The sequence below is a fragment of the Cherax quadricarinatus genome, chromosome 73, assembly GCF_038502225.1.
Source record: "Cherax quadricarinatus isolate ZL_2023a chromosome 73, ASM3850222v1, whole genome shotgun sequence".
In the NCBI taxonomy this organism is placed as follows: domain Eukaryota; kingdom Metazoa; phylum Arthropoda; class Malacostraca; order Decapoda; family Parastacidae; genus Cherax; species Cherax quadricarinatus.
The window spans coordinates 167,501-183,067 of NC_091364.1; the positions used below are offsets into that span (position 1 = coordinate 167,501).

General features: G+C 40.8%; 1 protein-coding gene across 8 annotated transcripts in view; it reads right to left on the reverse strand.

The window, feature by feature from the left end:
• mmy (UDP-N-acetylglucosamine pyrophosphorylase mmy) overlaps positions 1-15,567 on the reverse strand; it is a 266,724-nt gene that overhangs the window by 167,492 nt on the left and 83,665 nt on the right. The window contains exon 1 of one of the 8 annotated variants that reach the window (XM_070100503.1): positions 11,143-11,164. The exons of 6 other annotated variants lie outside the window; for them this stretch is intronic. The gene's annotated coding sequence lies outside the window, so the exon portion shown is untranslated. Of the gene's footprint in view, positions 1-1,120; positions 1,325-11,142; positions 11,165-15,567 lie in introns of those variants that run through there. One more of the 8 variants, XM_070100499.1, reaches the window with a different exon arrangement.

Here is a 15,567-nt window from a genome sequence, read left to right on the forward strand (position 1 = left end):
GCAATCTGAATTATCATTCCCTCGAACACAGGCAAGACAACCACAATTAGGTGATGTCTAGCATATTCAAGATCAGTGTTAAGTCCGACTTTCCTGGATGTGCAATTAAGCAGGCTGATAGGTAGCAATATTTTAGAGCGATACCATCATCCTGTAATGTGTGTGAAACAGAATTCTTTGAAACGTTTTACACTCTGGCAAGATTGCTGATCTTTTATCTTTCTCGTGAATGCATAAGATGGCATACAAATCTCAAACTTTCCCTTACATTCAGTAATCAGGTGACGCTAATTTCATGTGTACTCCTTGAGAGTTATCCCCTTTCTAATTTAGGCGGCTTGGACTGAGATCGAGCCGCGGGAACGATTATCTCAGGAGCCGTGAACAAAAATAACAGTGAACAAGAGCCACGAATAGCGTCGCAAACATCAAGCTGTCACACCAACACTACAATCAAATAGTTTCTCCGCTGTTTGCCCTGGAACGTGAGCATCACTGCTCAGGCAAGCGCAAGAGACATTACCTCTAGGTCTGATCACAAGAACGTCACACGAAAAAAAAAAAAAGAATAACGAGACACAGCAACAGGAAGCCAATATTGGTTGTCTTTTACACAAGGGTCATTAAGGTTGTATGTTACCTGTACACCACCAGCCAAGGATACTTTGATCCTTAAATTATTACATTAAACTCTCAACATATATGTACACAAACTATATACACGCCTCGCTCTGTATATAGAATTCAACGTGAAAGCCAACACCGATTTTAATTATAGATACATATATATGTCTTAAATATTTTTTTTAGATTCATTTTTAATAATTCAGTATTGTTATAGTATTTATGATCTTCCTGGTCACACTGATAACAGTGTAGGCGAGGAAAACACAGCCAAAAACACAAAGCCAGGGAAACACGGAGCATAACGAGACCTACTCAGGGAGATAAGCTGTAAAGAGCTACACAGTGATCATTAAAAGATGAACTAGAGGACAGCGAGAGAGCCAGAGAGGGAAAGTGAACACGAGATAGGGAGAGAGATACGTGATGTGAGTGCACCTGAGAACTAGAAAGGGACAGGGAGTACGAATCAGTGCGGGAGGTGGAGTGTGATTACCTGAGGATTGGGAAGACGTGCGGGGAGGCACCGTAGAGCAGCAGACGAGGCAGGCAGGCGGGCAGGTGAGTGAGTGAGCGTGGGACACTGGTGGTGGAGACCCCTCACCAATAAGACAAGCAACACCAGTGAGGGACACCAGCTTCTCCTGCCTCAACTACTCTCCCCCAACACAAGGTTACTTCCCGTATCTCCTACTGACCCCTCCTCCACCTCTCTACACTTGCCCCTTTTGTTCTGTACCGTTACTCGCTCACCTCCCTCTTCACCATGGGCTCAACTTTCTCTCCCAGACAGTCTCGGACCATTTAGTCTGACTGGTAAGAAAAAGTTTGCTTTTTCGTTGTCCGTTGTAAGGCCAGCGGCTACTATATTTGCATGTGATAGTGGATACCACCGTTCATAACGCCGCACGCCAGTGGTTGCATATTTCCACGCCCCCGCCATGGGGCCAACAGTTATCACAGTCTCATCTGTTTTTATATATTAGCGGTTGCTACGTAAAATATCCTAACAATAGTAGCTTTGCTTTTATCCTAATTGTTCTTTCTCTGCTGTTGTCTTTAAGATTCTTATTGTCAGTCTGTTTCCCTTGTACTTTGTCCTCGACCTCCTGTTGCTCAGTGAAGGGTTGTTTATCAATGTTATCATCCAATCATTAATGTTCCTGATACATAATCTTCGAATTAACAGTCGTTCATTTTTTCCTCTCTAATCTATATTGTTGGGAGGGTTCCGTGGAGATATGATGGTTGGAGATAAACACACTTGTTGGGTTGTATACACTTATATTAGCCAAGTTGTGAGGGAGGAGTGGCCCAGCCTGCCTGTAGCCGCCTACATGTAGGTCTATCCAAGAACTAAGAGGGAGGCAGAGCGCCTGACGCTCACATGTCGCATCACGTGACGTCACATGCTAGCCCCTAGGCATCGTCTATATAAAAGATATAAGTAAGTAAGTATAGATGGTACTACGATACTCAGATATGCTACACAACATATGCAGAGAATCAGCAACTATGCTGACAATATTATTATCATAACTAAGCGCTAAACCCACAAGGGTCACACATTCTCTAATATATAATGGTTCTTTATTAACTGCACCAATCCTGTAACTCCCTTATTACCTCCATGAAAATTATTTTTTTATATTACTCCCGTTAGTTACAGTTTTGTGAGGGATATGATGTTTGGATGTTCCTTTGATATTCTATCTTTAAGGTTACTTTTGTTAGCGACGCGATCTGCATTTTTGTACTTCACTCTAATCTTTAGCTCACTATCTGCTGGTTATGTTCTTGTGAATCTATGGAGTTTGGAGAGGAGGGGTTGGGAGATCAGTATGACATTTTATAAATTATTTAGTAAAATTTGATACATCAGAAGTGTGCTGCTACAGTATTCTATATGACAGTTACATAGCGGGAACAAACGTCACCATGTTTCCCTGTCATATTCCATCATAAAAGATGGCTTGTGTACGTATCAGCCGAACTAGGATAGATGCAAGCGTTATTTACCCGCGTGTATGCTACTCTTACATTTTATTCTATAAATGTTAGTACAGTATTGCATTCGTGAGCGCTAAACCCACAGGGATCATACAGCGCCTCATGGAATGGAAGGCAATCACGTTCGACCAAACGAAGGGTACGTCATATCCAATTCCTCAAAGCAAGAGCACCTTGAGGTATCAAGGCACCTACCGTCCTTGAGATTAAAACGCAGTGAACAAACTCTAATATATTCGAAACTATTTTAATTTACAACTGTGTTCTTTTGCTCTCCTTCTTGAAGTAATGAAGACGAATGTTTTATCTGGTCTTTCATATCCTTTTATGGAAGTAATTTTAGCCTGTCATCGTTGACTCATATTTTATAGTTTTGGGAGCCATTTTAAAACTCGTATTTTGTACTTTTTCTATCCTGCTCACAGTTTTTAGGTCTAGACTCCAGGGAACTGCTGCTTGTGTGTGTGATTACCTATTTGTTGTTACAGGAACAAAGCTATGCTGGTAGAAAAAAACCATACCACGGGCGGGATTGAACCCGCGGTCAGAGAGTCTCAAAACTCCAGACCGTCGCGTTGGTCTGGAGTTTTGAGACTCTCTGACCGCGGGTTCAATTATCCCGCCCGTGGTATGGTTTGTTTGCAATCGTGTCATTACGATTTCGTGAGCTATGCTAGTAGTGTACCGTCTTCAGTGTTGGTAGTTAAAGGTGTAACCTATTACTGGTACGTATAACCGTCAACTTGAAAAACAAGACTAGGCTGAGGGACGGCTCACCACGTTACCTCTCCACGTCTACTACCGTTTATTCTCAGTACTGGATTGATACAGGTTGGCGAAACTTCTCCAAAATAAAGATACCCAAGTGTTAAACATGAATCTTATTCATCTACAATTATCCCATCTTCAGCATTTAATGTCACATTTTTTCCTTTACATCTCCAGTGGTTGTAGCACTTCCCACTAACGACTCACGTAATTGTAACAGCACGAGAGCTACTTCCCACTAACTGTAAAGAAAACCGTCCTATAGAAAATCCAATTTTTACAATAGTTTTCCCTCAATAGATTCTTGTTCTCGTATCTATTAATAACCTATGTGGAAATCATGTCCTATTTTCCTAACAGCCAACACTTTACAGGAATCAAGCTTATGCTGATGGTGTCCTGGTCTATATAATTTTTTTTTTTTAGTGTTTCCCCAAAAGTTCAAGCGAGTTCAGTTTTTCTGACCCTTGTGTGTGTGTGTTCCTGGTGTGTTGGTCACTCCGCCAGACCTTCCATTTCCGGCTGACATGTTTCCCTGAGCATCCGCTGGTCGGGGCGGGAGGGGGGTGGAAGGGGTAAGGAGCCACCGCCCATCCCCAATGATACCCTAAAGCCTCCCACCAAGGACGTCAGACGGTGCAGCACACTGATGATGTATCCAATTCCGCTACACGTATATAAAAAAGGTGTACGCCCGACCTCTATCAGATAAGCACAACATTCCTCAATATGCACCGTTCGTTTCCTAAAACGTTAACGTGCGTCAGTTTCTGAATGATCTAGCATTATTATTATTATTATTATTATTATTATTATTATTATTATTATTATTATTATTATTAGTGTTATTATTATATGACGTTAGGAGCAGGTGTTCTCAAAAATGAAGGTTGTTTTGCTGCTGTTGTTGTTAGAACTCATTTTGTGGGAGACAAGCACTAAGTCTTTCTCACTGCTACAACTCTCGCTCCCTGGCTCCGGCTCTCACTCTCACCGACTATTCTGCATTTGAACCCTGCTCTAAGGATTTAAACCTACATTTCCATGTATCAAACTTTACCTCATATCCCAGGTGCTATATGACCCCCTATGGTTCTAGTGCTTCTCCATGAATAATAATAATAACCAACTAGGTAGTAGGTTGGTAGACAGCAACCACTCAGGGAGGTACTACCGTCCTGCCAAGTGAGTGTAAAATGGAAGCCTGTAATTGTTTTACATGATGATAGGACTGTTAGCGTTTTTTTTTTCTGTCTCATAAACATGCAAGGTTTCAGATATCTCCTGCTACTTCTACTTACACTTAGGTCACACTACACATGGATGTACAAGCATATATATACACACCCCTCTGGGTTTTGTTCTATTTTCTTATTAGGTCTTGTTCTTGTTTATTTCCTCTCATCTCCATGGGGAAGTGGAACATAATTTTTCCTCCGTAAGTCATGCGTGTCATAAGAGGCGACTAAAATGCCAAGAGCAATTGGCTAGTAACCCCTTCTCCCGTATACATTACTGAAGTTAAAAATAGAAAATTTTTCTTTGGGGGGGGCACCCTGCCTCGGTGGGATACGGCCGGTTTTGTTAAAATAATAATAATAATAATAATAATAATAATAATAATAATATTATTATTATTATTATTATTATTATTATTATTATTATTATTATTATTAAATTGGAAAAGGAATATTACAGGAACAAAAACTGTTTAAAAATAAAACAATGTACAGATACGTGTATATTGAATATAAATAGTAGTAGTTTGCCATCTTGTGTTGCCTATATAGAAAGAAAAGATCATCAATCCTGCCAGAGTGAAAAACATTTATCACGCTTCCGTTTCGTATTACAGGATGACAGTACCTTCCTGGATGGGTGCTGACCACTAACTTACTACCTAGAGTAATACTAGTCTCAATATTACGATCCATCTAAACTTTCTAATGTTACCAGCGTGGCAGATTAGAAGTAGACTCCATACAGGAATTCATAGAGGTGTATGACCTGTGTACTTCACGTTAGTTGCTCGTGGGCTGTGGTGGCGCCTGCAGCCGGAGTTTATCCACCGGTAAACTCAAACAGGTAATTACAAATAAGCAGATGCAGAAGGTAATTAATCAGTATTCTATACTGCATAATGCAAGCAACATTCGCTTGTAGCTGAAGGCATAAGCTCAACACCAACAATATTAATCTAGTGATACTCTTCGTAGCGCACATTACTAAACTACTGGCCCGGTGGTCTGGGTGGCCCGGTGGTCTGGTGGCTAAAGCTCCCGCTTCACACACGGAGTGCCCGGGTTCGATTCCCGGCGGGTGGAAATTCCGACACGTTTCCTTACACCTATTGTCCTGTTCACCTAGCAGCAAATAGGTACCTGGGTGTTAGTCGACTGGTGTGGGTCGCATCCTGGGGGACAAGATTAAGGACCCCAATGGAAATAAGTTAGACAGTCCTCGATGACGCACTGACTTTCTTGGGTTATCCTGGGTGGCTAACCCTCCGGGGTTAAAAATCCGAACAAAATCTTATCTTATCTTATCTTATCTTACAAATTAAGAGAGGTCAAGCCTCGTGTAATGATTGTGAATGACCCACATACACCTTCGCCAGACAGCGTAACATTCCTTATTCTCGTCTATCTTAATCAAATATCTCAACTTCATATATTTTAATTACTGTATCACTACTAACTTAACTAAAAATACGGTGAGGTCCAAGCACTGAACCCCAACCTTCTTTTAGCTAAGATAATAGCAATAAACTACTTAAAAGTGTTGTTTACGTATTATTTTAACTTGTAGATTAATCTTTGGTTGGCAACAGTATTTAAAATGTTCAGTTTCAGCCTAACATACACATGCGCCCTCAGAAACGATTAGGGAGGAATAATAAATGCATTACATCAATGTGCTTACCTCTTGATACACTGTCACACTAACATGTTCATTTATATGACAATGTGCCGCTATGGCAACCGCTTGCCACAGTCTACCTGGAGTGTATTCCGAGGATCAACGCCCCCGCGGCCCGGTCCATGACGAGGCCTCTTGGTGAATCAGGGCCTGATCAACGAGGCTGTTACTGCTGGCTGCAGGTAGACCAACGTACGAACCACAGCCCGGCTAATCTGGCACTGACTTTAGGTATCTATCCAGCCCCCTCTTGAAGACAACCAGGGGTCTGTTGGTAATTCTCCTTGTGGCTGGTGGGAGGCTGCTGAACAGTCTTGGACCCCGGACACTTAATGTGTTTTCTCTTAGTGTACTAACGGCGCCCCTACTTTTCACTGGGGGTATGTTGCATTGCCTACCAAGTCTTTTGTTTTCGTAGAGAGTGATTTCTATATGAAGATTAGGGACCAGTCCCTCCAGGATTTTCCATATGTATATTATGATGTTTCTCTCTCGCCTGCGCTCCATTAAGTACAAGTGCTTCCAAGCGTTCCCAGTAGCTAAGGTGTTTGATGGAACTTATATGTGCAGTAAAGGTTTTCTGTACATTCTCTAGAACTGCAATTTCACCTGCCTTGAATGGAGATGTTAATATACAGCAGTATTCCAGCCTAGAGAGAACAAGTGATTTAAAAAGGATCATCATCTTGAAGGTTCTCATTATCCATCTCATCAGTTTCCTCGCAGATAGTGGCACTGTTGTGATCCTTGAAGGCGAGATCCTCAGACATTACCACTCCCAGGTCCTTCACATTACTTTTCCGCTCTACTGTGTGATTAGAATTTCTAGTATGATCAGTTCTAGCTATTATTTCCTCCAGTTTTCCATAACGTAGTAGTTGGAATTTGTTTTCACTGAACATCATAGTGACAACCAAATAATAATAATCTTTATTTCTACAAGTACATGTACAAAGTATACAGGCCTAGATGACATTAATATCATACTATATAAAAGCCACTGGTTATGCAGAGCATTTTGGGTAAATTAGGTTAATTCTGTCCCCAGGATGCGACCCACAACAGTCGACTAACATCCCGAAACCTGTTTGACTGACAGGGACAGTAGGTGTCTTAAGGAAACACGTCCTAATGTTTCCACCTTACCGGGGATCGAACCACGGACCTCAATGTGTGAGCTGAGTGCACTAGCAATCGAGCTACAGTCGTTGGTTGCTGGTTACAATGGGCCCCTTCCAAACCTTTCTAGGGTACAGAAACGCACCTAGTTGGATAAGTCTTATTACTGGCTGACAGTATGAAGACTCGTTTGCCAGGGGTTCGAAGGTCACCCTTTCTGTTTCATTAGATTCAACCATTACTAAAGTCACAGTGCGCCATTAAGGCCGCATTTCACCCGTATACAACACTAATCATAAATAATCACCAAATTAAAGATTAAACTCTATATATATACACCAAGCAAAATGCATCCCACAGAATTTGTACAATATTGCAAAAGAGACTATCGTGCACCCTGGTTTTGACTCAAAAAAATACCAGGAAGATCTGTTCTTGCTGTTAGGAACTTATTTTGTTGGAGTTTATGCACATAAGTCCAGTCACACAATGAGTCCAGGCACACAATGATTCCAGGCACACAATGATTCCAGGCACACAATAAGTCCAGGCACACTAAGTCTAGGCACACAAGTGTCCAGGCACATAAGTCCAGGAACAGTGAATCCAGGCACACTGAGTCCAGAAACTGGGCACCGCAGGAGACGATAAATACGACGGTTACTAAATATTTAGAGGAAATGAATGTTAATGAAGTTCATTCAAAGGACAGGCTAGCTCAAATTCCTTAGACCAAGAGCCCTTCACCAACACCAAGCCTCCCCCTCCCTTCAGGGTTTCAGAATGTCATGCTGTAATAGTAATCGGTAAAGTTCTCTCTCAAGGGGAACTTGAGTCATTTCATCCTACTCTAATAAACTTTTATATTATTATTATTCATAAGCACTAAAATCGTATGGGTCATACAGCTCTTTGGGAATGAGAGGTGTCAAGGAACCTCCATTCAAATGGCTTCATATTTTAGCACGGGTGGTTTTATATATTTAAAGGACTCCTCAGGGGAGGTTCCTCGGATGCTGGTGAGGGTTCTTGATCCAAGGAACTGAATTCGTCCACTCCTTCACTGGTTCGAACTTGATTGCCTCCCATTACCGCAGGTGCTGTATGACCCCTACGGGTTAGCACTTCCCGTAAACAATGAAGGCGGTCTGCGCTAACATTATCAATACCGTTATCAGAATCATTATCAACATTTAATATTACTGACATTATAAAGGTCATTATCATCGTTTGGATCATTAATAGTACTATTATAATCAAAACTAAGCGCTAAACCCAACGAGGTCAGCAATTAATAACACAAGTGTTAGAATAGTTACGAACACTCATCATCAGTTATTATTAGAATTATACATATTATTGTCATTACGAATACATGATCAATCAACTTTATATAGGTCATTACCTAATCATTTTCAACACGTTATTAATCAGCATTATAAAGATTATCATAATCTTTAACATATAAAGATCACTATCGATGTCAACACATTATCAACATTGTAAAGGTCATAATTATTATCATTACACAGGCCATTATCAAGATAATGAGCAGCAGCAGCAGCAGCAGCAGCAGCAGCAGCAGCAGCAGCAGCAGCAGCAGCAGCAGCAGCAGCAGCAGCAGCAGCAGCAGCAGCAGCAGCAGCAGCAGCAGCAGCAGCAGCAGCAGCAGCAGCAGCAGCAGCAGCAGCAGCAGCAGCAGCAGCAGCAGCAGCAGCAGCAGCAGCAGCAGCAGCAGCAGCAGCAGCAGCAGCAGCAGCAGCAGCAGCAGCAGCAGCAGCAGCAGCAGCAGCAGCAGCAGCAGCAGCAGCAGCAGCAGCAGCAGCAGCAGCAGCAGCAGCAGCAGCAGCAGCAGCAGCAGCAGCAGCAGCAGCAGGAGGAGGAGGAGGAGGAGGAGGAGGAGGAGGAGGAGGAGGAGGAGGAGGAGGAGCAGGAGGAGCAGGAGGAGCAGGAGGAGCAGGAGGAGCAGGAGGAGCAGGAGGAGGTGGAGGTGGTGGAGGTGGTAGTCAAGGTGAGGCAGCCATGGACGTCAAACTACTCAAACCACACTAGTGCAAGGTCAACCAGGTTTAAATGGCACACTGTGATTGTCACCAGTAATTGGTGACATAGTCGCCTGGGCTTGTCACATGTGACAGTCAACAGTGCCAACACTATGCCGTCAACAACTTTATACCATTAACGCATCCTTTTAACTTTGTGTACCAAAAATATACCTATTTGTTCATTTGTAAAAGATGGGGTGAAATATTCAAACAACCTCAGGAAGAAATAAAAGTTTTCCTTTAAGCCTCTTTTTTATCTATTATGTCCCCTCAATGGAGGTTCCTTGATGTTGGAAGGGAACTCTTGATCTAGGGAACTGGATCTGTGTTCCAATTCCCTGAATTAAGCCTGAGTACCTTCCACCCCCCACCCCACACACAGGCGCTGTATAATCCCTACGGGTTTAGCGCTCCCCCGTGATGATAATATGTGTGTGTTGTATTAAATAATGGCTGCTGGAATCATCGCCCCGGCGGCCTGATCTCAGACCAGACCTCTTAAAGTGGAAAGATATGATAAGTACTTACCTTTACCTTACTGCAGTGGTTCCCAAACTTTTTCAGCTTGTTACCCAATTTAACATGCCACATAAAGCATGTTACCCCTTTCACAAAATGTTGTTATTATTGATATATATGGCTAAACGTGAATGTATACAGCCTCGCATACTCTGCTAATCCTAGCAAAACCATTGAAAACGTAAGAACCACACATACATTATAAATAAAATTAATAATAGCTACAAATTCACAGTAAGAGTGGGTAAATACTAACTATATACTGCACAGGGCAGTACACATACATACCAGCTTATGTCTACCTCGGCTGATGCTCACAGATAAACTGACAGTGTGAAATAGAGGCAGCCTCAGGAAGTGAGTGACGCATACTGGACAGGTCGATCTGGGCTACTGAGTGACTTTTGTCCTGAAGCATACTTGTCAAAATACTTTTGGGTTTTGACACACTTAGCTATATATTTCTTCTTTTCTAATACTGTATATTAGTTTTTGATGTTTATTGTTATTTGGTTTAACTTTATTACTTACTTATAATAGGTTTACTTTACAACTTTATATACTAAGACAAAGTTAACAATAAATCTCATACCGGGTACCGCATTGTTTTCTTGATTTTCGGAATTCATAACTTTTTTTCTGTCATCCCTCCATTACCTCCCAAAAATGGTTAAATTACCCCCAGGGGGTAATTTACCCCCAGTTTGGGAACCACTGCCTTACTGTGTGCTTCCAAGTGTATACTAAACGTAAGCAGAAGACTAAGAATTACCCGTCACCCTACATGTTAATGAGAAAGACAAAGGTCAGCAGTCCTTCCGTTTCATGCCCATATGACAGAACGAGGTTTTATTATCCAGTTGAGGTCTTTGTGTTTTGAGCTTAGCGATTAGTTATTATGAAACTTCTCCAATATTAAGTCAGTTATGCAAAGGAAGCAGTTATTTTAAACCAATGATGAAAATGTTATGTAACCAAAAAAAAAAAAGTAACTCGTCCTAAACTCATCTGACCTAGTTATGTTAGGCGTGATTATGTTGGGTTACTTTTTTTATTCATGGACCTAAAATATAATGGTCTCCAAATCACAACTCGCTTAGTATTGAAGACTTTACATTAAAAAACACAAGGATCTTACCTTAATGTTTACCCAGAACGATGATGCTCTTCTGGATGATTGCTGTCTACCAACCTAATGGTTATATTCATGAAGCGCTAAGCCTGTAAAGGTCATACAACACCTGGAGAACGGAAAGCAGTGAAGTTTGAGTAGAGGAAGGAAAGGGTAGCTCCAATTCCGTGAGTTAAGACTCCACTAGCAAGAAGGTACTACTAGTGGTACCCAAGCGTCTAATGATTCATATCTTAGAAAAAATATAATTACTAACATGGCAACTGTGACTGCGTGCATGTTACAATTATATATACACATATAATATCATACACAAAACTCTTGGAGAAGGGAGAGAGTGGACCTAGTAGCGACTAGCGAAGAGGAAGGGCCAGGAGCTGTGAATCGACCCCTGCAAACACAAATAGGTTAGGGTATGTACACACACACCACAATTTCTCCTCAAACTTCATGATAGTTTTAGTCAAGACTTCAAACTTTACAAATTATTTTTAACTGGTCACATAAAAAGTCTATTCCCTCAAAACTGTCTAATCTAGCCTTGGTTTCACCACCCAAATGTGACAATGTCCAGCACACTCATGCAAGCGTAAAGACAATGGTAACAATGTCCAGACGCAATAAGGTGCATAAAGACAATGGAACACGATACAAAAATTTTGAAATCCCATTGTACAGGAAAACTGTAGTTATTAGGTAGGCAGCCAGCAACCGCCCGGGAAGGTACTACTCTCCTGTCATGTAAGATGGCAGACAGCAACCATCTAAAAAGGTACTATCCTCGTCTTATGTTAAGTTAGTAGACAGCAACTACCCACGAAGGTACTACCCTCCTGTAATTAAGTTCCTAGACAACAACCATTCACAAAAGTTATTAGCATTATATTAATTGTACATGCTAAATACCCCCCCCCCTTTCATACGGGTGTGAAACGAAACTAAATATTTAGCACTAACAGGATTTGTTCCATGAACATATATGGTAGGAAAATATTACGAAGTTCTGTAGCAAAGTGGTTTAAAGAATCAGGTTGAGAGCCAAGCCCCACTCGTGGACAACTGTCAACGTTGGTTCAAACCATGCTGGTTGCTGTACTCACCTAACTGAGGTTGCAGGGGTCGAGTCCAAGCTCCTGGCCCCGTGTGTGTGTGTGTGTGTGTGTGTGTGTGTGTGTGTGTGTGTGTGTGTGTGTTAATTTCCTTTCCAATTTGCAGACATGTATTTTTATTAGCAAACATGTACATATATTTTCAGTTTAACACTAAAATTAGCATAATGTAATCATCATAATGTTTTTAGAATAACAAACAATAGTCATTGGTATTGGAGGACAATCTTGGCAGCAAAAATGAAACAAGACATAAAGAGGGGTTGCACATCTCGACCTATAACCAATTATTAAAGTAAACTGCCACCCCAAACTACACCAGGAAAACAATTCTCTCCCCACCTGCTAACTCTCAAGACCACCTCGATTCCCCATCAAAACTCCCTGAACTGAGGTACCGTTAATGGTCAACTAGCGAGGATGCAGAGGAGATACAATTAATGGTCATCTAACTAGGTTGTAAAGGTAGAGGTACCATTAATGGTCCTATAACTAGGAGTCATATTATAATGGATGTATTATATAATCCCTAGTTATATAATAAAGGCTTTCGCTATTTTAAGTATTTTCATCCATATAAGTTATATCATGTACTTGTAGAAATATTATTATTATTATTGTCGGCTTCCTCTTTAGCGACAATAAAACGTCATTTCACAAGGTACAACTTGCTAAACTGTCACCACCAGACCTTACGACCTTACTTCAGGTACACGTACGGCAAGTTATAAAACTGTCACTCTGACTTCTCATCAAGTGTACGTTAAGGAACAAAAGGCTAGTTAAGAAACAGGGCTAGGTTTCAAGACTCAACCTCCCCCCTCCTCCCCCAGTCACAAAAAGGCAACTGCAAATACACGCTTAAAAGCCAGTAGAATTTATTTTATCAAGGCCCAGAACACTTGCAATTATTATATTCACGGGGGAAACTAAACCAGTAGGGGTCATACAACACATGATGATGGTATAGTATAAAATACCGGACCGAAATGTTGGTATTCTGTACACTTTGACTCCATACGGGAGGTAATCAGGTTTGATTCGAGGAAGGGAACAGTAGCTCTAATTCAGAATATCAAAAATCCTTTAACGATTTCAAGTATCAAAGCATGGTATAAACCTCAGTAAACAACACCAACAAATTGGCTTAAAAAGACACGTAAGCAAACACTAGGACATTTTAATGTGTGCGCGTTAGGAGTGATCAAGGTTCCAGGTCATAGAGTTTGTTCACGTGTCTTTAAACCAACGATATCAAGGCACAACCAATCAAGAGTACCTATCCTAGAGATGCAACGTCCGCAAGCGACAGTGTGGTATATGTCCGCAGCATCACTCCCTTCCACAGTAACACAACATAAACGTCATAATTGTGTGGCATCACAATATAATACACGGAATATTCCATTATCAAACTCCACCACAATACACAAGGTATTAATTTTTTATTATGTACTATTATCGCTGCTATTATAGTGATGTATTTTATTTGTGGAAAAGTTTGCTTTATGCAAACCAAGGCTTATGTTCATTTTTATATGCCTTTTACACGATGTGAGTGGCGCAGTCAACCGCTGTTATTCCGATTACGCAAGTCACAATCTTAGTTCCGAGAAGATTGCTGAACCTACGTATTCACACATTTACACAACCTAGGACATGGATTTTGAGCTCCTAGTAAATGACCGATGTATGTAGCCATGAGATTTATTTTTAAGTATCTATATTGCATTACGTAGATGATTAGTTATATGTGACTGTAAAATATGAAATGAGTAATATCTTAAAGATGCAAATAACTCTACCCAATATTTTCACTTGTTTAAAGTTTTCAAGAATTTTTAGGAAATTTCAATTTTTCCATTAAAATTACTACAGTAGCGTCTGACGAGACTCACTGTGTCATTAGAAATGGAATAATACCGACAAGTTGGAAAGATCACCCTTAAGAATAAATCACAATACTTTGGCTGCAAGTCTGTAACTATCCCACCAAGTTTCCAGTTTTCCCTCTGCAAATTGTGGGTTACTTGTGAATGTGCGGAGGCAGGTCACCTGCCACATGTGAGCTCTCCCCTAGCCCTGAGTGAAGTAGGTCTGGGTTTTTGCAGGAAAACTGTGAAGTCGCAGGGTAGTAATATGAGTACGAGGAAAACTAGTAATAGGCAAAATGAGGTGGATATTGGAAAGCCAGTGGCACTAATTGACAAGGACAGTAATAGGTTTAGTGGAATAATAGAAAAAAGCAGGAAGGGTAAAGAGAGAGGAGGGTCATTAAAAGTTTATTACACAAATAGTCGCAGTGCTAGGAATAAGATGGGCGAGTTGAGACTAGTTGCTAGTGCAGGTAACATAGATGTATTTGCCATTACTGAGACGTGGTTTAATTCAAAAAGTCGGGACATGCCTGCAGAATGTCACATTCAGGGTTTTAAATTGTTCCAAGTAGATAGAAGTAACGGGAAGGGGGGTGGGGTGGCATTGTATGTCCGAGATAGCTTGAACTGTTGCATAAAAACGGGTATTAAGTCTGAAGTAACACATACAGAGTCTGTTTGGATAGAATTTTCAGAGGGGCATAAAAAATTAATTTTAGGTGTGATATACCGTCCCCCTAATTTAGATAGGGACCAAGGGAGACTACTATGGGAGGAAATTGTTAGGGCCACAAGGCACGATAATGTAGTAATTCTAGGAGACTTTAACTTTAGTCATATTGATTGGAATTTCTTGACTGGGAATTTAGAATCATACGATTTCTTAGAAGTAGTTCAGGATTGTTTTTTGAAGCAGTTTGTGACAGAACCTACAAGGGGAAATAACCTGCTTGACTTAGTTCTGGCAAACAATGAATCCCTTGTTAATAATTTAGAAGTTTCAGAGGAACTGGGTGCTAGCGACCACAAATCAATTACATTTAGAATTGAATGGAAGTATGATAGTAGGGATAACTCAGTAACAGTTCCAGATTTTCGCTTAGCAGATTACGATGGGCTTAGAGAACACTTATCATCTGTTGACTGGGGTAACGAAGAGAGCTATCAATATGACAGTTTTCTGAACACAATACATGCTGCTCAAAGAACGTTTATCCCTTATAAGGAAATTAGATCAAATAGAAATGACCCTAAATGGATGAATAATAGGCTGAAATATCTACTAGGGCATAAGAAAGGAATTTATAGGCGTATCAAAAGAGGCGAGGGTCATCTTATGAATCAGTATATTGACATTAAGAGGGACATTAAAAAGGGGATAAGAAAAGCTAAAAGGGACTATGAAATTAAAGTTGCTAGGGATTCTAAAACTAATCCAAAAAGTT